This window comes from Oryzias latipes, chromosome 9, assembly GCF_002234675.1.
Source record: "Oryzias latipes chromosome 9, ASM223467v1".
Lineage (NCBI taxonomy): Eukaryota > Metazoa > Chordata > Actinopteri > Beloniformes > Adrianichthyidae > Oryzias > Oryzias latipes.
Window position 1 is genome coordinate 14,821,369 of NC_019867.2, and position 27,469 is coordinate 14,848,837.

Here is a 27,469-nt window from a genome sequence, read left to right on the forward strand (position 1 = left end):
GTACCTTCTCCAAGTTGTACTGAGATGCAGAGGACTCACCTTGCTCCATGCACTATGGCTGATACTGCTCTCTAGAGCAAACTTAAGTCTATTGAGTTGCAACAACAGCAAATCCGTTGAGATGCACACCAAGAACGATCATGTAAAATATCAAAATTTGACTTCAGATACAGATTATAAATTTAACATGCAAATGTTAAAAATCTGATCATCGCACATATTTTTTTCCCAACAATCAAATTAATTTTCATACTTGTTCATTTGATTTTTTTTTACTTTTATATCTAAGGAAAAAAACATTTAAAAGAGAATTCATGTAGTCACAAGATAAGAGAGTAGGTGCTTGCTTCATGCAAGTTAACTGTCATCTGCTTTTGATGTCGTCCAAACAAACCACCACAGAAGCTTGTTAACCTGTTTTGAAGACCTGTAAGCTCTGGGACCAAAGGCATACATAATTTTAAAAATATGGGAAAAAAATAAACAAACTGAAGGAAATCAAACATGAACTGAAGCATATTTGGGTGTTTTGTGAATATTAGATTTCGGAAGTGCATGTAAATGTATTAGATCTGATTATTGCAATTACCTGATCATACCCACTTTTTTAGATATTTATATGCACTGGATAGGCTGAAATGAAACCATTTAATGAAACATCAATTTAAACTGAAATCTTGAATGATGAATCATCATGACAGCACATGCACGCCATATTTGGAATTTATATTTCTGTTGATAAGAAAAGCATGAGTGGCATAAGCTAGTAAGTGCCATTGCAAACATGAAAGCAGAGCAACAAATCACAGAGACAATCCTTCTCTGAAACTGGTTTGAACATTTTACTAACTGTTCATGACTATCCAGTGTCTTGTTTTTTGGTGAATCGTAACCTTGAATTACAGCGGATACTAGAGTCCCCACTGTCTGACATTTAGTTTATTGTTAAAAATGGTAGCAATTGTCCCACTCAGTAATGCTAAATATACAAGTTGTTTTCATTAAGGCAATGCATAGTTGAAATTGTAGTTTTATGACATTATGACTTACTAAACACTCACATGGAGAGAATTGTTTAATTGAGGTCTATCTGACTTGAATAAGGATTTTCCTCATTTTAGATAGGTTACTTTTAGCTTTTTAGCAATTTTTAAAATTGCTTTTCAATGTGCAATTGTTGCATTGGTGACTTTAAAATGTCTTTTAAGAGTGACGGGTCTCTGTTGTGTGGCTTTCGGTGGCTTTGCCCATAGGCAGCTGAGATGGGCTCCAACACCCTAAAGGCCCGTACACACCGGGACTAATTTTGCGCGCGATTTTCGCCGACGTTTAACGCCTCGTGACTAAACAAAGGGCACCAATGTGAGTGTGCACAACAACGCGAAAAAACGCCACGTGTCAAAGCGTCAAAAAAAAAAAACGCCTCGGGTTCGTTTTTTTTTTTTGACGCGTCGAAATCTATTCGACCAATGAGAATGGCGCTTTTGCACATGTGTCTGGAGCTTCTGAAGTTACAGTAAAACACAACTTGGGGGCGCTCAAACACAAAACTGCCTTGCTGAGCACACATACCAGCAAAGAAGATAGACGCCGAGTTGCATCTACACAGCCGCGAAGAAATAATGACGGACATTCTAAAATATCCCCGAACCAAGCACCAGTTGGAGCTACTGGTGCTTGAAATATTCATGTTTTTTTGTATGATTCTGACAAGCGCGTAAATACTTGCTCTCTTCTTCTGAGGGAAAATCGAGTTTAAGAAGCGTAAAGTTGCGCAGCACCACCTTGTGTACAGGAGTATTTCTGTTTACATTAAGCGCCATCTAATGTCAGGGAATGAAATTGCATGTTCGCTCGGCTCATCGTCAGCGAAAATCGCCTGGGTGTGAACACAAAAAACGTGGCGAAAAACGCTGGCGAATAACGCCTGGCGAATATTCGTCCCGGTGTGTACGGGCCTTAAAACCTGGAATCCACTAAACGTTCTATTCTGGTCCTGTTTAAATGGTCTAGGCAATTCAGGAAAGGATTTCCACTCAAAGTTGGCGCACCATTGCACACAAAGCTAACAACAACAATAGAGGTCATCCAGCAGCAGAAATCCCGCTTGGCTTTCGGCACTTGTATATACAAAGCATTTAATGCATTTTGAGAAAAGGTTGCTGGCGGACAAGAGGAATACAGCTGCTTTCTTGTCGCTTTCTTTTGTTGTATAGACCTTCAGCAAATCAACGGGTTTCAACAGTAGCCCCGGCTTAACCGGTCCATTTTCATTTTTCTATGGACCTACATCCAATGGAGGGCCAAAAATGCTTATGTCCGGTCCAGCTTAATGAGTCCATTTTAATATGGAAACGTTCAATATACCAGACTGCACCAGACCGTACTGTACCACTCAGTGGAAACGAGGTTTTAGTGATCCTGTACAGCACTTGTCTTTCACAACTGATCTTCTTAATGGTTGGTTGTTCTCTGCTGTCTTCCTTCATTGCTTCCGATTCAAAAGTCAGTGTGACACATGGAGCCTGGTAAGAAGCCAGTGGCCAATTGAGGTTGACTGGGTTGTGGAATTATCGGGATGCAAAGATGTATTATGTTAATTTTCACACATGCTTTAAAAATCATTTGTCAGCCAGGAAAATATGTTTTTGTATCATGTAAGTGTTTTTTTCTTTATTCCCTTCAAGGGTGTCCACAGTGAACCCCCCAATGATTTGCATAAGTGAGTTGGCTTCAGTTAAAGGTGATGCTCCGCCTGATACAGTGTTTTGGTTTCCATTGGCTAATATCTTTAAGTAAAATTTCAACGTCAGACAATTATTAACAAATTTCATTTGTTCCTTGGTTTAGCATTGACCTTCAACAAAATGGCTATCTAAAACCTTTTATATTGTATTTTATAACACTGACACAGGAGCAAATCTGTGGTTTCCAGATCATCTAAGGAGAGAATTAAAGACAAGCACAAAAAAGCAGTTTCCGAAACACCTCATTTTTCTCTCCATGAAGCCTCCAAACTTTGAGCTTTGTCGTCTGTTGGGTTCATGGGGTGGATAGTACTAGTGAATCTTCTCCCAAACAAAATAAGATAACGCATGGTTCTGCTATCTGTAGATAAAAGTGAAATACTGTGCCTTCTTGTGGAAAATAGAGGTGGTAGCTAAAGAAAGAGAACTAAAAAACAGACCTTAGAAATTGTATTTAAAACTTTTTCTTGCCAGCACTTTACCAAGGTTATTTTTACAAGCCAAAAAAATAAAGAAACTGCTTCATAGTAACAGACACAAACAGTTCATCACCTGCTTGCAGTGTGAAGTACAGTTTTGCATCAAGCTTTTCAAAACGAGCCTTCCAAGGACAGTTAAAAAAGAAATGATGGTATAATCTTTAGTTTTACAAAAATTAAGGAAATGTGTGGTTGCAGAAGTGCGTACAAATACTTAGAAGAAAGTAAAGCTGCAGATATATAATGTTTACTAACATCAATGACCAGAAAGAACTAGGAAATCAGGATCATTGCAGAACAAAGCAGTATCTTTATTTACATTGGTGATTGTTTATTCTGGTGATATCTGAGCAATGGCACAATCTAATTGTTCAGCTTCAGGGGCAAAATAAAAAGAAAATTGTGTTCTCTAAGAAACTTTCACCCTTTCTTTGAATTGACAAAACTATTTTCTACTGACATAAAAAATAAATGTGATGCCAGAATGTTAAGGGACCACAAAACTTTTATTTACAACTGCTTATTGAAATACATGTGGTGATAGTGTCAAATTTGAGCACAAATAAAAAAACAACATAAAAGACCCACGCCAATGTGCTTTTGATGTTTTAACATGTTCTTATGGCATTTTCCAGATGACATATGTTAAGAAAATTAAACTTAAAATCACATTACTCTATATTTCTTTATTCAAACTGTTGTGAATCAGAAGCAGCTGAAAAAATGCCATTTGAATAAGAGCTTCTTTTTGAAGTTGAAAATACGTAGGGCCAAAAGCTCCCTGCTCTGCTCCATTTTGATGCATCCACTTGCAGACAAATAGATCCCTGTCACTGTAAGCCTGGATAGCTCCGTTGCACCATTTTTGTTACACCGGTAATATTGGTTTAGGGTGGTAAGCCAATAGGAGAGTGGGAACACTTTATAATAGATCAAATGAAGATTGAAGCTGGTCTTTAAGATCCTCTTCACGACCTTTTATAATTTGTTGTCATCCTAAATTAAACGAAAAAGATCTGTTGACATAATTAGTCTAAATTGCAGTTTTTATATTTGTTTAAATATTTTCCCCGCCCATTGGTTCTTAAACATAACCTTTGAAGGTGGCATATAATGTGCTGCATTTAAATACTTGAAAGTAAACTTTCATTACTCACTCATCACTGATCTCCTCTCTATTTAATGCATCCCCTGAAGGAGTCACGTTTTTAGGAACAGTGATTTAGTTTTACACCCCAATCTTTAACATTCGAGCTGAGGGAAAGATTGGGTCTCTGTTATGGATTTACTGGTCTGTCCTAAAGGTGGATTTGAAACCACAATCTCCTAGCAAACACTTTGCCAGTGAGGTAGTCCAATGAAAACAAAGGTTCATCGGGTTTATGAGTATTTTGTTGTTGCAAAAGTTTCACCCTGCATCTCTGAGCCCCCTCTGTTCCATTTTTTCCACATGCCAATGCTATCTGAAATGAACAGTCACCATACACCGTTACTGCTTCTGTATTTCCTCAAAAGCGTATAATCAGAGAGTTGAGCAGATACATAGACATAATGGAAGGATGGCATAATAGACTGACAATTTTGTTTTAGGTGTGAAAGTTGATGATGACTAATCATTTTAAAACTTCGGTAAATCTTAATTTGTTTTTCTTTTAAATTTAAGTTCTGCCAAATTTCCCTAGTGACAATAATATACTATTTCTGAGTAAATTTATTTTATTTTGAAAGGAAACACTCATTGTGGGGCATGTGTAAGTCCCACTGACTGTATATGAAAACTGGACAGAGTGAGCGTCACCCATGGAAAATGAGTTGCTTCCAGTTCCAACTAATTAAAACAAATTCAGTTGCCATATTTTTGCAACACAAATGTCGACATGTTGGATCCAGAAATTGTCAGTATGCAGTTATTGGTCTGAGCTGGTCTGAGTCAACATTTCCATGGCAACCACTCTCGTCAATCAGGAGTGAGGTTGTTGGAAGTCCACACCCCTAACACTTAAAAACGGGCTCTGGAGAATCTGTGAATCAAACACTTAGAACATTTGCCATGAGACCACATAGCCTGCTTTTATTGAGAAATCTGATTGGACAGTTTATAACTTGAAAACCTTGCTCTACAAAAATGTTAAATAAATGTAGGAGAGCAAGAATGGTTATTCAGACAAAAATATATAACTGAATTATAGCTGTGTGTTTATCAATAGAAGTGTATGGGATTTTGCCTTTTTCGGACCAGCAGGTACTTCACGATTGGAACGCCAGGGGGGAGGGGTCACGTCCAGTTTTCTTTTAGTCGATGGTAATTACACAAATGAAGAATGGGTACAAAAAGAATAGAGGTCTGCATCTCTTTCTGCCATAATCTCATTATGCCTATTGATCTGTTGGTTTTAGAAGCAAAACGATCTAAAAAAGATCATTTTGAAGGAAAAAAACGGATGATGGCAGGGCAGAAGAAAAAAAAAACATTTAAAATGTTTTAGAAAATGTCTGTATCTGCTAGTATCTGTGTAGATACCAGAATGTGGGTGTTTCTTTTGGGCAAGTGACGCTATTACAAGCTCCTACTATCAGATGAGGACTTATAGAAACTCTCAGGTTCTTTTCTTGCTTTAATTTTTTTTTTTTAGTATTTTAAGTTTTTTTTTCTTTAATCTAGTGTAAACTCAGCAAGTTGATAATCTAACAATTACAACAACTTAGAAAAATAATTCCATACTATTCACTGATACCCTGTGTATGTACATTTTTTTATGCATGCTAATTTGAACATACACTTAATGAATAACAATTCCTTTCAAAGAGATACATCTTCAGAGTTTATCTCTGCAACGTTGTCCTGCAATTCCCCTCCATGTATGCAATGTCTCAACTTGGAGGACGATGCAGGATTTTATCAAAGTGACTTGGAGCTAAGAGTGTTTCCAACACTCCCTGAACATTTTTGTTGGCGTTCCTTTATTTTGATAGTTACCTGTGGATATGAAACCGCTGGCTCAAGGGCATCCTTTGTTTTATCACAAAAGCCTCCAGCAGTTGACACAAACATCAGTGGACACTCCTGGAACACACACCACCTCACCTGTCATAGTGTAACAATCCCATCAGCGTTGTGCGGCAAACTTCAAGCAAAAATGTACTCAGACACAAACATCAGCTTGGATTGGAGTCCCATATGACCACTGATGTGTGAGTTTGGAAACACGTGTGTGTGTGCGGCAGTGTCTTCCAGGGAGGCTATCTTTCATGCCTGGCTGTGATCAGGTATTCTACACATGACATGATATGATGATACAGGCCCAATTAAGGGATGGGGCTGGGTGAAAAAAGTGATGACAGGGCAAGCTGAAAACTATACTGTGATCTGACATCTGAAAGGAATAGAAACACAAGAGGGGGAGAAAGCGGGAGAAGGAAATGTGTATGGTAAGGATTGGGGGTAGGAGAAATGGTGGATGAGCTTGAAAGAAAGTTATAGAAAAAGAGGCTAAGAGTGAATCAGTGAATCGCAATAATAAGGTAAATGACATGTAATTTGAATTCAAAAAAAGATAAATCATTAAAAACAGCAACTTGATCAATGAATAATCACAAAATACATATTTTAGATTTGGTTGCATAATAATTTATATGTAATCCACTTTTTTGGGAAGAGTACTAACATCCCAATGCACCGTTTTTTTTATTTCTTTCCTCAAAAAGGATTAGCTAAAAGATGTGTGTCAGAAATATTTAAGTAGTGCTTCATATAGGAAGTAGAGGAATAGGTTTATAGCCAATCTTTTCCTGCTGCTGTCTAAACTTGTTTCCTCAGATATCGTTAGTGTGCCTGGATAAACTACAACTCTGTCGGCTGTTGTGGTTTTGATGGGGACACATGCTGCTTTGATCACCTTGCCAGCTTTTATCAGTTTGTGTGCTCTTTTCACATTCAAATGGGAACCCAATTATGTCAAACACCCTTTTTTTCCACACCTGGTGTGTAGCAACTTCTTTTTTCACAGAAAAGACAAAATAATTCACACTTACAATGTCATTTACAAGAAAAAAACAGCTTTATTCAGCTGTTAAAAACACACCAAAAGAACCCAATCATTCTACATCAACAGTTAAAGCACGAAGCAGTTTTATTTTATATCTGTTTTTATTTTTGAGAGGTAATTTTATGTAAAATGTTGAATCTGATAAATATAACCACAAAAAAGCACAGTGATCAGATTCTCTAAGAGTTGAAGGTACGGTACTATTTTCAGCTCGTTTAACAGCCCTTTGATACATTGCATTTACAGAAATACAGAAGTAGCTGTAGTAGTACTGCAGAAGCGGCCAGAGCAAAATTAGATCTGGAAGTTTGCCTTGATGAAATTCTCATCTCAATCTTCTTTATGTGTCATCATCTGGAAACTAAGAAAATGGAGAAACGAGGGAAAAATTAGTTTTTATTTAACATGCAGGAAAATGATTTATAACATTTTTTACTAATCTTTGGTATAGTGAAGTAAAAAAGAGTTAGTACCACTTCATCAAGAAAAGAACAAACACAACGTTTATGCACAAAATGTCAATCATAGGATGGAGGACAGCAGTGAAGAAAATAAAATAAAAAGAACCCAGTGATCTTTAAGCTCCAAGTGTAACAGGCCTCAGCAATATCCGCTGACACTAGTCCCCTCATATCTCACAGCACTTGAATTTTCTCGTATTGTTCTCTCTCTACTTCTCACATGTATTCTCTTACATGATATGCTTAGAACCTGATAAGAAGCTCCGCAAAGGTTTTTGTAGTTGAGGACACTGGCCTGGGAGTGTCTCAGGGTTACAGCCATGAATGAAAAGACTCAAATACTGCAAGATTTTTCAGAAGTTTCCCTGGTGTACACTAATACCCCAGAGGTTTCTATCAGGTAATACCAAATACATTCCATGCTGTGTCCATCAACACATTTCTCTGATGTTTGGTTGGTAGTTCAGAGCTGTACAGGGGGTCCCTGGGCCAATCACAGCAAGCCACAGTTCAAAAAAGAAGTGAAGTGAATTTGGTCAATTCAAGCCCACTTTTCTGTCTTCTCCCAGCCCCATATTGGTACACACTGGCTGCCTGTCTAAATGTGACAGCTGATTGCAGTAAAGCCCACATGCGCGCCACACTCCTGATCTTCTCTGCTGACACTGCAGTTCAGTAAAGAGTGAGTGTACCATCTGCGGCATGGAAAAAAAAAACTTTAGGTAACATCATTTTTTTCAGAGGTAGAAGCTAAACAAAACAGGCAGCAGCATCAAACTAACAGATCAAACAAATATGTAAAAAATTGTACAATGTTTTTCTTTATTATTACAAGTTCTAAAGAGGTTAGGTGCTTGTATTTACACAGTGCAGCAAATCTACCACCGTATTTGATGACTACAAAGGGTTTAAGCCAAAAGAATAATCCAAACGTTTTTGTCTGAATAACAATTTCATGATTTCATTCCTAATTATATTTTGAAGTAAATGTAATGAACAAATAACCAGCCAAAAAAAAAAACATGGAATTATGATACAAATAAATACATTCCACAGTTTTGGCTTATGGTTGAACACAATGGTTTCATTTGTCTTCTACCATGCTAAAGAGTTTTGGTAACAGGGGTGCGTGCATGTTGTGTGACACACATTCCATTGATAATAATTCTCTTATTAAAACCTATTTTACCACAGTTACAAGAAACACAAATGAAACAAAAAATACAACAACAAAACATGATTTGGATTTCATTTTAACAGTTTTATTTAAGATAAAATTTGGAATTTAGGGGGGTTGGACATGGGGAAACTGTATTTTAGGGATAATCCAATTTTTTAAATTATTTTCAAGCATTACTTTCATAGATTTTGTCTTAAGACAAGTAAACGTAATCAGTATTTTTGTGTTTGGATTATTTGAAATATGATGAATGGGATGTAAAATGCTCTCCAATTCTCCAATGACCCCCATAGCTAAATTGTTTAAAAATTGAAAAACGGCAAAGTGATTGTTTTTTTATTTTTTACAGATTTGTATTTTTAAAGTTCTCATCCATAAATAGAGAGTTTCAAGTCTGGGAGACCTTTAGCAAATTAAAGAAAATCACATGATATAGTGGTTAGTGCTGCCCAAACAACAACATTGTTGGAGAGTTAAATGTCTTTTTCTGCTTTTGCAAGCAAGTTCTAGAGAGTACCGGTACTTACTTACCTGAATTTTAAGCAGGAATGTAATGCTACTGACTTTTTTTTTTCTTACAGAATCAGACGTGTAATTATAAAATAATATTTACAAAGGCATTTGATACAAATACCCTCAGGTAAAAAAATATTAAACAAATGACAATGTCTTGGACTGTTAGTGTTTTTTCAGACAGCTCTAACAAAACCAAAGCTTAGTGCTTGTGCACAAAATGTCCTCTGCATCAACACACACATGCATATGTGTCTCTCTTTCTTTCTTTTTTATTCTGACGATGCTTCTGAAGCTCAGACAGGCATATTGTTTTTCATCTGTCAGTACAGATGGAAACAGTCATGATCAAAACACACTACAATGGCTTTGTGAGCACCAAGGAGGCTGCTTGCTGTCTATGCTTGAAGCACTGCATTATCCCTAAGTGTCTAGCATCCAGAGTACAGTAAATAATGAATGCTACTCTTCCTACTCAAAATCTCCTCCACTTTGGGGACCAGTCAGGGTTTACCTGTTTAAATGCCCCCGCCTCTATCTCTGGAGTAATGGGTAGTACCATGGGATGTGGCTCAGTTGAATTTATTGAGACAACATCTCTCAATGTTTTCTCTTTAAAAAAAAAAAATATATAAATAAATAAAAAAGACTTTTGGCAATTTTGTAAAGTATTCTCTCTAAAATAAAATACAAAAATCTTATTTTCAAAATCCTTTGAAAAGACCTCAACCCACCTTGAATATAGGCAAACGATGACGTCTTCAGTGTGGAGGCTCCTGTCATGTGTGGAGATACGGGTCATGGGCTTCATTCAACCTGAAAATACAAAATATACACTTATTAACATTAATGTAAACATAAATGTACAAGCTTCCTCAAAATGTGAAAAGTGCCATCTGCTCCTTTATCTATAGTAATTAATACATTTGTGTTAAACAACATGTACAATAAAGATTGACTCTATTGTGCCACAGCATAACTGAGTCTTTATGGTCTCCTGCGCCTGTTCTTTTAAAGCTTACACAAAAAGAGTTTCAGCTATTGTGAATTATTTACTTGTTTCAGCATTCGGTCCTTTAACCCTACAGAGAAAGCACCGGCTGTTGGGATTAAAAATAAACTCCTGCAAGATCCTAGTTTGACTTTACATCCATGTCAGCGCTTGTGAGCACACGTGTATGTCACATTCACAGGGGTGGCCTTAAAATATGAAACTGTGTGCAGCTCATTAAAAAACTCATTTGTCTTTCATTTTTTGTATGGAAAGAGAAATTTAACTGATTACTAGAATTAAGGGGAATTCAAAAAGGAATCTAAATACAGAATTGTCAGAAAACAGCAAACATTAGGATAAAAATTGTAGGAAACTGACTGGGACTTCAGCAGCTTCACTTAAACTCAGTGAAAATGAAAAAAATAATTATATGCAAGCATTATACACAAGCACATGGCTCCATCAACTTTCCTTGTTCATGTTACCATGGTATATCCTTGCATGCAGCAAGGTTGTCATGGATACACCCAGACACATCCGCCATCCCAGGAGCGGGGGGATGCTGAGCGCTTCAGAGGGGCTGGCGCCGAAGCTTTCCCCCCACTTACTCCAAATCCTCAGTCCCCTTTCTCTGTACCCCTTCCCCCAAAACGAATCCTTGTCCCTTATTCTCTCTGAATAAACAGCAGAGCCTTAAAAAAAAAAGGCTCTCCTCCCTTCAGTTCAGCAGGCCTGTAAACACACACAACAGATGCCATCTTGCACCATCCTGGCTTTCCTTTATTTTATAAAGATTGTAATGTAACCAATGCATTGTGAGGCGGTAATACTGAATTTTACCCAAAGATTAAAGAAAAGAATGATGCTTTAACTTCAGCTGAAAGAAGGCCAGATAGATGTAAAATCAGAAAGTGGTTAGTTTGTATGATTAGAGGACCTGAGGTTGATCTAAAAGTTGTCCGTTCCAGTAGCTATTATCAGTGACTTAATATTGCATATACTTTTGGGGAAAACCGTCAATCTCTGCAAATTCACTCTGTCCTATAGTACTCAAGTACTTGGCCTGCGCCCAAGCCTACCAAGGTGAATATAGACTTATAAACCAGCACAATAATAACTAGTCTTCAAAGATAAAACACCAATCAAGCCATTTTATTTCAAGGTGAAAGCTAGGCATTCCTTTGATTTACAGAACAAATCCTTCATTATTTCTCTACAAATGTCTGTTTTACTGCATTAAAAAATATATAGTTGCTATAAAAAGGCACATCAAATCAGCTATCGTGTGGGCTACGGATAGGATAGGGTTAATCTTCTATGACATGCCCTCTTCCATTCCCACTCTCTTTACCCTCCCTTTTATATTATTTCTATGGCAGTGCTCACTGCCTGCACATATGCTGAGAAAAATAATCCCCTTTGATTGGAAGGCTAATTTGAAGTGTCAATAATTCTTATGCAAATGAAGGTACAGTTTCGCACGTCTGGAATGGGCTGGGGGTTGGCAGGGGGTGCGGCAAAGATGTGTGCGTGTGTGAACCAACCCTTCCAGCAAAAAAACATAAAGTGCATTTCTGACCCCCTCCCCACCAACTCCTCATCCATACCTCTCTAAGAAAGCTTGCATACAAAGAAGGGGGCATAATGGGACGAGGATATTTGCATGCACATTGTCCATGCTGAGCACCAAAGTGAGTATATACTGAGTTTCATGTCGAAGCTGTGTAAAAAAACAAAAAACAAAAAAAAAGCTTTAAAGGGAAAGTCAGCCTCCATAACAGACAATGAAGCGTCATAGCTCCACGTTGTAATAAAAACAATGAGATCATGTTTAGAAAACCAGAAGCACAACTGGTTCAATCGTGGGAAAATATTTGATCGCACAAAACAATTTACCCAGAGCTTTGTCATCCATGCATTCTGTTCTGCTATTCTATACCAGAGATGAACGTAGTGAATATAATCCAAGTATCTGCTCTAGAATTTAGATATGAGAATAGCCTGTTAATGGAGAAAGAGGCATTAAAGGAACTTAGAAAGCTCAACCAGGAATTTACATAGTAAAATATGTAACATTTGTTTCTAAGAACAGGAAATAATCCACGTTCCTGTCACCTGTAATAAAACTAGAGTAAAACACCGAAAGAGAGGGAGAAAAGAGACTACAATCAGACTGCTGTCTGACCCTCTCAGCTGATGTGGCAGTTCAAGTAAGAAAAAGGCCTTTCAAACTCAAAACAGGATCAAACAACTTGCTGTAGAGTCTGGTTACACCATAACAATAGCTTACATTCACTCCCAGCTTCCACACATAAGGTTTTACCTCAAAAGGAGTAAAGGGAGGGAGAGTGTAGTGTGAAGAGTGGGTTTGTGTGGGTATGGAAGGGAGTATGGTGATATCTTAGACGATAATGGCGTTCAACAGATTAGATGGTATCCGACTACCATGTTTGTTTTCAATTCTCAGTTTCTGCAGCTATGCTGAGATTTGTGGTCTAACTGAATGTTACTGAGTCTCAAGAACATCTTTACATACAGATGCATCTCAGTAAGTTCAAATATCTTTAAAATATTGATGGAATAATTTGAATAATAACAGTTGGATAGTGGTGCAACCTTTCATCAAGGTTGGCAATCTGCCCATGGAGGGTGAGACACAGAAGGTCATGGGTAAAGAAACTGGTTGTTCAAAGAGTGCTGTATCTAAGCTAAAAAAGGTGATGCTGAATGGAAAGGCAGTACTAACAAGAGATAGCTGCAGCCTTGATAGAATTTTTAAACAAACGCTGATTGGGTACTCAGAGCGGATTCACAAGGAGCGGACCGCTGCTGGAATCATTATTTCTAAAGCTACTTTACACAGAAGTATTCGGGACAAGGACGTTAACTGTTATATTTTTGGTGTCAAGCCACTCTTAAACCAGAGACAATGTCTTTAGTGTCATAGTTTGGCTAAAAGAAACGGGATGTTGTTCAGTCGTCGAAAGTCAATTATTGCATTTCTTTTGAGAATTTGAGTAAAAAATTTAAAAAAATGGAATCCAAGTTGCTTAAGGTTCAGAGGTGGTTTGGGAGGCCATGTTATCTGCTGGTGTTGGTCTGTTGTTTCTTACTAAAGGCCCGTTCACACCGGGACGATTTTCGCCGGCGATTTTCGCCGACGTTTAACGCCTCGTGACTAAACAAAGGGCACCAATGAGAGTGTGCACACCGACGCGAAAAAACGCCACGCGTCAAATCGTCAAAAAAATAAACCGCCTCGGGTTCGTTTTTTTTTTTTTACGCCTTGCGTCGAAATCTATTCGACCAATGAGAATGGCGCTTTTGCACACGTGTCTGGAGCTTCTGAAGTTACAGTAAAACACCACTTGGGGGCGCTCAAACACAAAACTGCCTTGCTGAGCACACATACAAGCGAAGAAGATAGACGCCGAGTAGCGTCTACACTGCCGCGAAGAAATAATGACGGACATTCTAAAATATCCCCGAACCAAGCACCAGTGGGAGCTACTGGTGCTTGAAATATTCATGTTTTCTTTGTATGATTCTGACAAGCGCGTAAATACTTGCTCTCTTCTTCTGAGTGAAAAGCGACTTTAAGAAGCGTAAAGTTGCGCAGCGCCACCTTGTGTACAGGAGTATTTCTGTTTACATTAAGCGCCATCTAATGTCAGGGAATGAAATTGCATGTTCGCTCGGCTCATCGTCAGCGAAAATCGCCTGGGTGTGAACACAAAAAACGTGGCGAAAAACGCTGGCGAATAACGCCTGGCGAATATTCGTCCCGGTGTGTACGGGCCTTTAGTCTGCCATTACTAGTTTTCCTGTTATCCAAACTATACTTCATGATGATTACTGATATCAGATATACTGATATCTAAAACCTTCATATGCATAGCTTTGCAGACCTGGTCTCCAAAACCGTGGATAAGCAGACCTGCCATTGAGATTGAGTGTTGTGAAGAACAAGAACAAGAAGAAGAATAGGAACAAGAAGATGATCAGATGCAATGAAACAGAGCAGCAGAAGACTGTGATCACAGCTTGATGGGCTTCCTGTTCAGCAGTTCCACCAACTGATTGCCTCCCTGCCATGTTATGTTGCTGCAGTAACTCGTGCAGAAAGGATCGCAAGCCAGATATATACAATTTTCATGTATTATTTCAGTAATCCAACAATCAATGCTTTCTTACTTTACTGAGACATAATAAATAAGAGGCGTCTAAATGTGGCATATAAATAATTCCTCAACAAACAGAGAAAAAACAGGAGCAGTAGACATGTAATTTTTGATTGTGTGAAGTTTTAAACTTAAAAAATACCCTTCCTCAAACTTGAGGAATGGTCTATACATTCAAATACCATCGACAAATTCCTTAAGATGGAGACAACTTCAAAGGCAGTTGTTGTAAACTTAATCACCTAAAGGATGCTTTCTGAACAACTTCAACAATGGAGACAATCAGCTGAACAGCCAAAATTCTGCATTTGATGCAATGACTGGTAGCCCTGGCAGCTTGCATTTGTTTTGCACTGGATGAATAATTTTGGAAAAATTAGTATGCGGTCAAGGATGGGAGGGCTTGTCAAGATCAGGAAGAAACATCTCCAACCGATTGGGTGGATCCCCGTCCACGAACAAGGCTGACAAGAGGGCTGACTAGTGTTAAGACAAGAAGCAAATAAAATGGCGAAGAACACATTGAATATTCCTTTTCATATGAGTGCACTGAGAACACCTTCATAGACAGCCATGCTCTCTATCTGTCTGTCTCATATGTCTGTTCATCTGTCAAGACATTCTCTCTCCCTTATTTCTTTCTCACACCCCTTCGGCTGTCTCCGCTTCTCCAAAACTATATGTCATTCACGTCAAACTGCTCGGGCCTCTTTTTTGAGGGTGTTCTGCTGGACCATAGAGCGAATAAACATCCATGTCAGGCGAAAGCGATCTGGGGCCGTTTTCTCTCTGAGCTTGAGCTCTCCTGGGAAACACACAGCTCATACAATGGTTAGAGAGGGCCTTTTGTTGAGTCTCTGGGAGCTGCATGGCTAGTTCTGGATCAAACAGGAGTTGTGTGTGTGGGTAAGTGTGTGTATATGCGTGTGTGTATATACTTTTACATTTTGTCCACACACTCTCACTGAAATCTCAGACTTTCCTCATCTCCCTAAAGTCAGTGTGACTAAGTAAACTGCTTCACCCTTTAGCAGTTGTTAGAGAGCAGGAGAATGAATTTGAAATAGCCAGAGAAAAAGTGCATAGAAGAAAAAAAAGAGGGAATGGTGACGTAAGGCTGAGCTGCACTGATTTAAACTGGTTTAGTGTCAGTCTAAAAAGGATTTCTGTCGTACTATATAGAGACCACAGTTCAAAGCTTGTGGGCTGAGGTCCCTCCAGGGGTCCGATTCATGGGAACTCTGAGGGAAGGTGTGAAATACTAATGTCTGCCAATGTGTTTACAGGTGTCAGTTACTTATGGCAGAAATTGTTGAATCTCAGAGATTGTTGATGATTTAATACCTGAAATAGCAAAAGGATTGCAACATACATGTGTGAAATAATAGCTGTTATGCCAAAACACAACAGATTTCATTTTTGTTCTGTAGGATTTCCTCCTGGGATGGTAAAGGACATACATTGCACATTTAAATGTCTAAGAATAAGTTCAAGGAATTTAAATTTAAGGCCACAGCCTTGCTCCTGACCATCTGCCTTTGCTGTGAGAACTATGGGAATTCTCTTACTAAAAGGCTTACTGAAAAGAACTGACTCTGTTTGTTCCCACAATTGCACTGTCTTTGAGACTCCCCCTTTTCCAGTCACCCCATTTCACACAAACCACCTCACGAGTCCCTCCTTTTCTGCCTTTGCATCCTTCTTTCTGCTTACCTTCCTGAACCCCCCTCCCCTTCCAAGTCCCTGCCTTCCTTACAACTTCAATTTCAGGCACAATGAAGTTGTTCTGGCTGACAGTTCGGCTAGTAGAATGAGTGGTGTTTGAGCCTGCTGTGTGGCCCATTCTGCCCCTCGCCAGCTCAGTTACCAAGACCTTTGCTGGTGGTACATGGAGAACCTCCATCCGTCCTCACACTCCCATTACAGCCCTGACAATTTGTCTCAAGCTGCACAGAATCTCAGCAGCACCTTTTTGTTGCATCCAGAATTCATCAAATAAACCAACATACATTTATAAAGCCGATATTTAATTGTCTCCAGATAAAACTGAGCCATTTTTTCATGAGTTTTAAAAATGCAGACAGTTTTTAAATCCTTTTTTTCTCCTTTGTAGCCTCAATCTGCTATCCATCTGTTATGGCAAAGCCAGTGCCATTCCAAAGCCAAGTTGGCCTGATATACTCAGTAACTCCATGTCTTGTAGGGCGTGTCAGAAAGGATTCTGTATTGGGGTCAGTTGTAAAGACAAAGCCTGCAGCCCTCTCTCCTCTGTCGCTTTTAGTAACCATCAACCAGCTTGTTGTCCCTATGCCCCCCCTCTGAAATCCCTTTTTTACTTTCCATGTGATCTCCCCCTCTGAAATCCCTTTTTTACTTTCCATGTGATCTCTCCAGCTTCCTTGCCAAGCCCGTAACCAAACAAATACAAAACCTGTGCTGTAAATATTGTTTCAATGTGAATCTCTTCTGATGTTTGAGCACACAAAGGGACAAACACAGTAGCCAGGACATGAGAAAGTGGCTTGGAGAGGCCCTAAAGGGGGGACCATATGTTCAGGCGTTGTATATCAGTCAGCTCTCTCCCAGTGCTCTGCCAGACCACCATAACTTAGTTTGTCTTCGGCACAAAGTTTGGTCCAAGCTTGGCTGGTTTGATTAGGAACCCATTCTCTGGAACCAATGAAGCTTAACAGACCTCCAACGAGGGAGTTAATCACACCCACTGCCGCCCACACTCTTTCTTACTATCGCTCTGTCAAAATCACTGTTTCTATGATTTCTGTTTTCGAACAGGAAACCAAATACAAGTAATCTGTTGGTGCCAGACAGTGGTGACTGCTAAGTAAGAGTGAAAGGTTAGAAAACAAACACTGAGTGTCACAGCTTTCTTTCTTCACTGTCTAGCCGAACCACATTCAAAAAACAAAAAAGCAAACATAGATAATTGTGTCTCTGCTGCTGGTTCACACATGTTGTTTGTGTGTGTGAGAGGACTGCAGCAGTGTCATGTTCTCACCTGACAGATGCTTTTCTGTCTCAGGTGTGAGGGTTTTTCAAATGTTGTGTGTAGAATGAGAACCCACCCATGATGTCTTGTATGTCAACTGGAGAGCATGTGCGAGCTGAAGGACGTGGTGCACTGACAATGGAGCGCCCCAGGGTGCAGAATACTCTGAACGACCTTGAAACTCAGCACTTTCCATTTCCATGGCTGCAGGGACCCAGAGACAATCTGTGTATCTGCACAAATGGGAGAATTTGAGAGAGCAATTGATGATCAGAATTATCAGATCTACAGAATTCTAAAAAAAAACAACAAAAAAACCCCACAATATTTCGTGTAAATCAACACCAAAATCTTCAATGCTTAGAGACTGAAACTGCTACTCTGAGCCCCACAGAGTAGGGGATTTGCCACAGATTGTACACTGCAATTGAGTATGTCTTAAGTACATCAGCACTCTAGATATGAGGATAACTTCAAAGTACACAAAAACACATCCAGATGTGCACAAAGATGAAGAGGACTTGGTGGGTCAAAAATGGCGGTAGGGGGTACCCATGGCGAAGACAGAACCAGCAAGAGGTAGCAAAGGCCATGCCGGCGGGCTGTGCTCGGACACAAATGTCAACAGCATGACAACCTGTGTACAGACCCCCAGCAGTGAGGAAGCACACAAGATGATCAAGAAGAAATAGATAAACAGGAAAGCATTCAGTACAACCTTCTAAAGTAAGGTATACCAAAGCTGGGGAAAATATGCATTGTATTGTTTTTGTTCCTTTTTGCAGAGATTCATCTTTTTTTTATTTTATGAACCAAATAAGGTTTAAGAATGCAATCAGAATTGATAAAATAAGACTAAGACCAAGTGACAACTGTAACAACAGTTTGCTTGAACAGTTTTTCTTCATTTGATATAAATCTTCGTATTGTTGCAAGACCAACACTTTAAAAGTAGGATTCTTTTTTCTGAAGCCCTTAATCAGATTATCAAAAAAATGGACTATTATGTGCAACCAAAACTCTCATTTCCGATTTTAGAGAGTGAAGATGAAACACAAAACTGTTTATAAAGGTAAAACCACCGAATGGAGGGACTTTGCCCCCAGCTACAGCATCAGATGTGACCAAACAATATACACTGATCTGATATGTTAAAACAAAATGAAGCTTCATGCCTAAGACTATAGAAAGGTAAAAAAAAAAAACCTCTTTGAGATCTCAGGTGGCAAGGCTTTACATATAAAAACACATTAACTGACATTCATCTTCAGTACATAAGTCTGTTCTTGGATCCTAACTTTCATTAAAGTAAGTTTATTGCATACATGCCATTCTTTGTTTTACATTCAGGTCACCTAAAAATTAAATTATGCTTCTTCAATCATACCCAGATGTGATCTTTCAATTACAAACATGTCCCTGTGTGTGTCAGTGGCTGCACCTTATCATTTAAGGTGACAGAAAAGTTTAGTTGTTCACATCGATGGCTTAGTTGTCTTGTTGACTGTGAGTTAGCAAGTTGAAATTGATGCCATCCTTTTATGGAGCTAAAACTATGTCAAAAGGGGTATACAGGTTATTTAGTTTAACATAAGACAGGATATACTCAGCAGCACAAAGGGAAAGATTATGTAGGGCCATACACACATGAGCAGTTCCGATTGCAGAACAGCAGGTTCCACGAACTCAAATCCGAGGCCATCTTTCTTTCAGAATGCTCCGTCTGCATCTTCACTCTTAATACAATTTCTTTCTTTCTCCCCTGCTCTTTCATTTCCTCCATTTCTGGCTTCTGACTGGAATCACAGCAAAGTTCCTCAGTGAAAGCAGTCTGCTCTCATCATCACAGACGCTTCCACAGAGCCTCGGCCAGACAGTGGTGATTTGTGTCTGTGTTAAGGCAGAAATACTCCCTTCCTTTTTCATAGTAAAGATTGCTGCCATTATCTGGATCTATTCCTCTAGCTGACACACAAAAAAGACCAAAACACGGAGGGAAGGAAGATGAAGGAATTTCACCCAACTGCTGTGTAAATTGCTGATTGAACCGTAGAGATAATTCAGAAATCTATTTGTCAGTGTCACTTACAGTTAAGATGAGGGACTCTCATGATGTGGTGCAAAGTTTTAGTGGGTCTGTGGCCAATGGTCAGTGTTTTAGAGACGGCGGTTCTGACAAGCGGAACAGTAGACAGAGCTGGAGGTAGCAGAGATAAAAATGTTAAAGTTCTCTTTGGGGGTGACGAGGATGGATAAGATCTGGAATAAATACACCAGAGGGGCAGCTAATGTTATATACAGTATATTCTGAATGTAAAAGGGAACCAGATTGAGATGGTTTTGGACAGAGAAAGGAGGAACAGCAATCATGTTGGTAAGGTTGAAAAGAGCCTAGAGGAAGACCAAAGAGGAGGTCCACGGATGCCATCGAGGAGAACATGAGAGTGGATAGGATAGGATTATGGAGGCGAATGATTCGCTGTGGTGATGTCTAAAGGAAGCAGCTGAAAGGCAAAGAAGATTGCCAATGGACAGTTTCCGATGGTTCAGTCATTATCATGTAATATTCTAGATGTAACTTATGAAAACTATTTCACATTGTTCTCTGCAAACGTATTTCTATGTATCAAGCAACCTTTAAAAAACACAGACAGTTTACACATGAGCAAGTGTTACAATTGTGGCATAATCTGAGTAATATTAAGCTAATGTGCAGTGAATTGCAACAGAAATGCAAATTCATCCTTGTCTTTTTTCACACAGAGTAATGAAATCCAATCTTTTGTGGCCACTGGGCATCGAGGGTGGGAAATCCAGCGAGGCGCAAGGCTTTCTTTGGTCACTCGACTGGACTGTGAATGAGCCAGTCACCAAGCAGGAAAGATGGTGTGCCAGCGGCGTGCTCTCTGCTAATTGATTGCTTCTACTAACAAGAGCATAATGTATTCTATTGTGATCATCCGTTGCCCATGTTCATTAAGCCAGGAAGCAGCGTGATCTTTCCTTTTTGTCTTGCCCTTTTTCTCCCCCATGCTTTTCTTATCCCCCTCTCACAATCCTCTTTTACTTGCTCCCTCCTCTCCTCTACCCCCGCCTCTCTCTGGCGCTGGATGGGAACGGCGATACAAAGGTGCCATGACACGCAAAACATCCCTCACCATTAACAATGTAAAAAAGAAGTGGAACAAAGAGCAGTAGGGAAAAATAGAGTATGGCTGGCAGGATTGCTGATGAAGGAAAGAAAAAACACATACAGAGCAGAAATGCTGAAAAAAGAAAGGAAAAGGGAAGAATGCATCACAATTTAAAAGTCCAAAAGATCAGTATCAGGGATATACCTCTTTCTCTTAACTCTCCCAGACTTTTCATTGTGCCAGGTTCCAGACTTCTCCCCAAAACCAACTATTTTGTGTTGTACTCTCATTTTCTGGCTGCTTTCCTTCTCTTGCCCCCTTCTCACCCACCTCCCATCCCCATTTTACTTCTGATTGTATCTCTGCTTTGCCTCTTAATGAGAGCTTGAGGACAATAGTGCCATTGTTGAACATGTTTGGAACTCTGAGCTTAAACAATTGCTGTTTACCCAAGCAGTGGCACAGCTTGGATCCTCTTCTCTTTGGCACAGCTGGGCCAAGTTTGATTAAGTCTGTTCTGCAAGTTCTGAAATAAAGAAGTATTTCAACCAATAGCCCCCAGTATGTGAGAACGCTCTAGGCTTATTTCAAAAAGTTAAATGATTTATCTTTTCTGTGTTTCTGCAGCATTTTTGCAGCAATGGAGCAATCATTGCTCCTACTCTACCAGTCACACAGTGGTCATGACTGCAAATACATTATAATACCACGCATTATTATAGCTTTTTGGTCGTTTTTTTATTAGTCTAAGACTAATGTCTGGTGAATGTCTGTTTTGTTTTTATAATACTTTGCTTATTTTACTGTAATGCTCTCTTAGTTGGAGCAGCTTTTGGTTGGTGCAGGCTTATGTAACAGTCTGAATTTCAAAACCCAATCCAAAGAAAATCACGATTTTAGTGGTCTTACCATGTTGTTGTGGAATTTTTCCCATGATGGAGGACATCTAATAAGAAAACAAGGTTTAAAATTGTATTTCTGGGTATTTCTTTATTCACATCATTGTGAATCAGGAGCAAACGAAAAAAAAGGCCATTTAGGTGTGACATAGAAACTACTACTGCAAGCCGCAAACTCCCTGCTCCGCTCCATTCTGATGCATCCACTTGCAGACAAAGAGATGCATGTCTTTGTTTTCCACGCCTGAGCTGGCATCTGGCTCAAAACTGGATAGCTCCAATATCGCTTGCCATTTTTGCTGCACTAGTAATGTTAAGGCCCGTACACACCGGGACGAATTTCACCGACGTTTAACGCCTCGTGACTAAACGAAGGGGCACCAATGTGAGTGTGCACACCGACGCGAAAAAACGCCACATGTCAAAGCGTCACTTTTTAAAAAACGCCTCGGGTTCGTTTTTTTGGTTTGACGCGCCGCGTCGAAAACTATACGACCAATGAGAATGGTGCTTTTGCACACGTGTCTGGAGCTTCTGAAGTTACAGTAAAACACAACTTGGGGACACTCAAACACAAAACTGCCTTGCTGAGCACACATACCAGCGAAGAAGATAGACGCCAAGTAGCGTCTACACTGCAGCGAAGAAATGATGACGGACATTCTAAAATATCCCCGAACCAAGCAAATATTCATGTTTTCTTTGTCTGATTCCGACAAGCGTGTAAATACTTGCTCTCTTCTTCTGAGTGAAAAGCGACTTTAAGAAGCGTGAAGTTGCGCAGCACCACCTTGTGTACAGGAGAATTTCTGTTATACATTAAGCGCCATCTAATGTCAGGGAATGAAATTGCATGTTCGCTCGGCTCATCGTCAGCGAAAATCGCCTGGGTGGAAACACAAAAAACGTGGCGAAAAACGCTGGCGAATAACGCCTGGCGAATAACGCCTGGCGAATAACGCCTGGCGAATATTCATCCCGGTGTGTACGGGCCTTTAGGCTGGGATTGTGAGAGGCTGTAAAGTAGCAAGAGAGCACATTAATAGATGGATGATGGGACCCGAGGACTGGATAACTCTGAATTGACGGTCCCACCCATAATTCAGAGGCAAACTTCTATTGAACTCCTGCCGCTCTGCAGAAACTATGTCCCAGGAAACAACACAGGTTTTTGATTTAGACTAAAACAGCATAATCATAATTAATAGACCACTGGGAGCACTTTTTAAATAAATCAAAAGATGATTGGAATCTGACTTTAAATGCATTTACAGTTTTTTCTGTCTTTTTTAAATAAAATAGGTAGATCTTCTGAGTTGTGAGACTAAAATTGGCATGATTGATAGAAGGTTGTACGTCATATAGATGTGCCTAGCTCATTAATAAGCATTCCTTTTTTAAGAAACTGCAGAAGTTCCAGGTAGTCTTATTACGTGCCAGGGATATTTTTAAGAGGGTCTTTGTCTGCAGAGAAGAGCGTTAAGGAGGACACCCTCAGTGACCTTTTGGAGCCTAATATATTTGCAACAGCTCATTAGTCTGTCTAACTCTTCTGTCATGACCTAAAATATTTCTGGTACCAAACTCCCTCTGAAGGTATATACACAACAATATTATAGCACTCCTTCTAAGAGAGGAAAGAAGCAAAAAGGAGTAAAGACAGAGGAGAAAGTGTCGAAACATTAAAGAAAATGGTGAAAGTGATCTGGTTTCAAAATGACCTTCATAATGTAGGACAAAGCTAATTTCTTGATTAAAAAAGTCCCACTTGGGCAAAAGATGCTGCAGGCAGTGGATCTATGATTGACTGCAAGGAAAAACAGGGAGCCCTCTCTCCATAAAGGCCTCAGATAATATACCAAATGGGCATGGAGGTATCAAGCTGATGCTTGTGGCAGAGGCGTGCTGAATCAGTGGATTGAAAGTCTTTTCACTCAGCCACATCATTCTGCTCTGTGGGCTGTAACCTGCGTGTGCTAGCAGCACTATGCAAAGCAGCATCATGAATATGCGTAATTAGGTGGGACTGGTGTAATTTTTCTGTGTTATGGGATGTGACATTTGTGGAGCAGGAACATACATCAGTGTCAGAACAACTGACAAATGCAAATCCCCCCTTCTCTGTGGTGAGACCTTCGACACTTTGTGACACAAACTCCACAAACTGTGCGGTTTGCCTTCACGCATTTCATTCATGCAGCTGCAAGCAAGATGCAGAAAACTGCTCATTCACAATCAAGCAAAGGCATCCAGCAGACAGAAAAATACTTATCCAAACAAACATGCACAACAAAGGCAGGAAATAAACAGTGAGACTTTTGAACACATTCAAAGATACACTGTGAAACAACATATACTGTAAAATAAAGGTATTTGTGTTAGAAAATATGCACCTTTTTGCTCTCTAAGGGTAGGACACAAGGACAAAAGAGAAGGACAGACATTTAAAGGTGGAAATATAAAATGAAAACCTAAATATGCTCATGTTAGAACTAAAGATAAAGGACTGGACAATGCCTCTTACCGTTTTTCAACGGTAAAAGCCATTGTAATTTTAATAATAGACTTCAAATATCTCTATCAGCTAGCACAAAGTGCTGAACTCATCTCACCTCCTATTTCTTTTCCTTGATTTTGTTTAAAAACATTCCAGGGAAAAAGCTGTACTTCTGTTCTTCTGAGACTGAATCATAAATCATCCACTTCACTTTTTTTTTCTCTTTTATCCTATTCAGTTCAGAAAAATCTTCAAAAAAGCTAAAAATATTAAATCACAAATAATATCATATCCTCTTTCTACACTGCCCAAGCAGCTATTTATAAGTGGAACTTTTTTGTCTTTTTTTTTTTACCCGAAAAAAACACATAATGTCCACAACAGACCTCTATTCCACTTTGTTGAGAGAGAACCAATTTAAGCAGACTGTTCTGAATCCCAGAGCCACCTCTGGTCTTTCTTTTTGCTTTGCCCCATCCGTATCCCTTTCTTCATTCCCGTTGATGCACACATGTACAAATACACATATATATAAACACACTAACACTCAAAGCATACTGCCTCCATCAACCACCCTGCCACACATGCAGAAGGGGAGGACACATCCCTCATAGCACCCAGGAAATTAACTTGACATTTGATGCAGACGGAAAAATATATTTTGGTGGGGGGAGGAGGAGGTAGAAAAAAAAAAGTGTACCAAAGCCGAGATAGCATAAACTCATCCCTTGTTCACCCTTCCCCATTGCAGTCCCCTTAAGCCCAGGGACGTATTTGAGGGGGATTTCAATAATCTGCAATGCAGAGGCTACTGGATGTCCACGAAAAAAAAAAAAAAAAAAAAAAAAAAAGCCTTCATCTCTTTGTCAGCATGTATGTTCTCTGTACACATAAAAATATTCGTGTGAATTTCCATGTTGTCTATATGTGTGGGTGTCTGCCTGTGTGTGAGTGTGTGTGTGTATACGTCTGAGTTTGTCTGTGTGTGTCATATGCGTCTATGCAAAAATTGTATTTTTGCCTGTGTGTCTGTGTGCGTGCAGTGCGAGCATTTGAAGTGCTATAAGCTATAATGCCTACATAAAATCGCAACAGTTTGTTATTTCCTGATCTGTGTCTTTCAGTTCTACATCCATAACCCACTGCTGCTGCTGTACTCGTATATTTGTGGAATCCAAGAAATCTTTAAAAAACAAGAGCAAAAAAAAGCACCAGTGGTGTTAAACGGCTTCAGTCATCATGCGATGCAGAAACTTTGTCTTGCACTAATTTAACAATTGGATTAAATGCTTAATTTTTATCTCAGCAAGGAGCCCAAACCACAGGCCAAAATGAACATACACAAGCACAGCAGCAGCACTGCAGACTGTCTCAATGTCCCCTGCATTAGACATGCAGGAATGTTAACATTATTATGCACAATTGTGAATGTCTGTCTGTGAGTGCCCTCCCCCTTCTCTGCTCTGCCATATTGTGTCTGTGTGTTAAGTCAGTGAGTGTGTGTGAATGCTATCTGGAGGAAGATGGAGGGTGGTCTTATGCAAATGTTTCCTTTTTTTCTTTTTAGATGTGAGTTTAAATAAATTAAAGGCTGTAGTCTGACTATTAGATTCTCAACATGTTATATTGATAATCCGTGTTTCATCTTTTTGTAAAGGAGCGATGCCAAGGTTGAATGAATTGCATAAAAAGTGAAATTACGTTTAAAGAAATTAATTAATTGCGATTATTTGGGATTTTAAAGCAAAATTGTGTTCGGAGATGTGTCTGCAAATAATTTAAAACAAGGTTTGAGATTTCTGGAGAACAGGCAGACACACTGAGGAAAACACACACTAAAAGGAAATACAACTGTATTTATTGTGTAAGAAACAAATTTTAGTTTATGGTTCTATGAATTTTTTTATTTCTTTACTTTGTTTTAATATATTTGTGTTTGTGTGTGTGTATGTACTGTATTTTCAAGGTATACATTATTTATTTTGTCATAAATGTTGGACAAAATGTGTCCTTTCTATGTTTTTGATTCGATTTCTTTCTTTAAAAAAAGAAGCAAACACATTTTTTCCTGTTCTCTTTACTTATCAACTTAAATCAATTTTGCATGTAATTTTCTATACACATTAATGCAAAGGGGGAACAATAAATAAGACCACAACAGTCAACGTAGACCTGCCAGTCACTGAATATGTCTTTATAAAATTTCTGTGCATAGCAAATGCATATTTTTCCCTGTTGGAGCAGAAAAGAGAGGTGAGTCTTTCATTAGCTCCTTTGTTACAAATATCTGCTGCTCTGCATGTCATTAAGGCGGAGCCACAATATTGCATCATCCCAGCACTTCATACACATGAAACATGAAAATATGGTCCGCATGCTTTACATCCCATTTATGCTAGTTGCATCTTTAGGTAGTCAGCGATTGCTACTGTGTTTTGGTTGATTCAAATTGCCATGACAATTTAAAAAAATCCTTTCTACCTCTTAGAAGAAGAGAGTATTTTTATCCTATATTTGTAAAATTAGGTTTTAAAACCAATTTAAAATTTGTTTTTTATTTGTTTTTCTTTTATTTTAATGAATGTTGTTAAGCTTGTGTTGCACACAAAGTCTTCGGCATCTTTTTGTGCCTATATATAATCTCCTCCTGCCACACAGCTATTACTTGCCAGCAATTTGCATTTATTTGCATGATTTTCACAATGTGAATTTTCCTTTGTTCTACAGTATGATGATGTGAGAGAAGTCCCTTCTGTCCTGCACTGTTACACACTCTAATGGAAGAGACTTGATTTCAAAAAACAAAATGTATATATATTTTTCATTAGAAAATAATTCAGTGACATCTGTGCATTATCATCAAAACATTTGGTATAGTAAAAAAAAAATAGGAACTACTGTGAGTACTTTTACTTGTATATTTGTGAGAGTTGTGTGGGTGCAACAAAAGAAAACTGTTGTACTGCTATAAGGGGAATGAACATCTACAATAAATGGCAGGAACAAAGAAACATAAAACATGACAAATGGGACACAGGGAAACAATTTGAAATCCTTAATTTGAAATCTTCAAAATGACTTGTAGTTATATTTGTCTTAATAATTTACCTGATATCCCCCCTGTAGCCCTGTTGGGGTCACCAAATGGCTTGCCTTTGATTAACCAGATTTTGTCAAAACTAAACTTTGCAAAATCTTCACTGTGAAAAAATACTATTTCGTTTATTAGTGTAAGTATCTGCCGCATGTCCTTTCTGCATGCATACACCTTTTTTTCTGTCTTTTTTTTGCTGAAGATTCACAAATTCACACTATCTGACTCTCTAACTCT

The 27,469-nt window shown here is 38.9% G+C and overlaps 1 long non-coding RNA gene across 2 annotated transcripts in view; it reads right to left on the reverse strand.

The window, feature by feature from the left end:
* Positions 1-7,265: 7,265 nt before the first annotated feature.
* LOC105354749 overlaps positions 7,266-27,469 on the reverse strand; it is a 35,375-nt gene continuing 15,171 nt past the window's right edge. For both annotated transcript variants that reach the window (XR_909305.2, XR_909304.3), the window contains exons 3-5: positions 17,685-17,841; positions 10,161-10,242; positions 7,266-7,633 (exon numbers count right to left, since the gene is read on the reverse strand). This is a non-coding gene — a long non-coding RNA (uncharacterized LOC105354749). The remainder of the gene's footprint in view (positions 7,634-10,160; positions 10,243-17,684; positions 17,842-27,469) is intronic.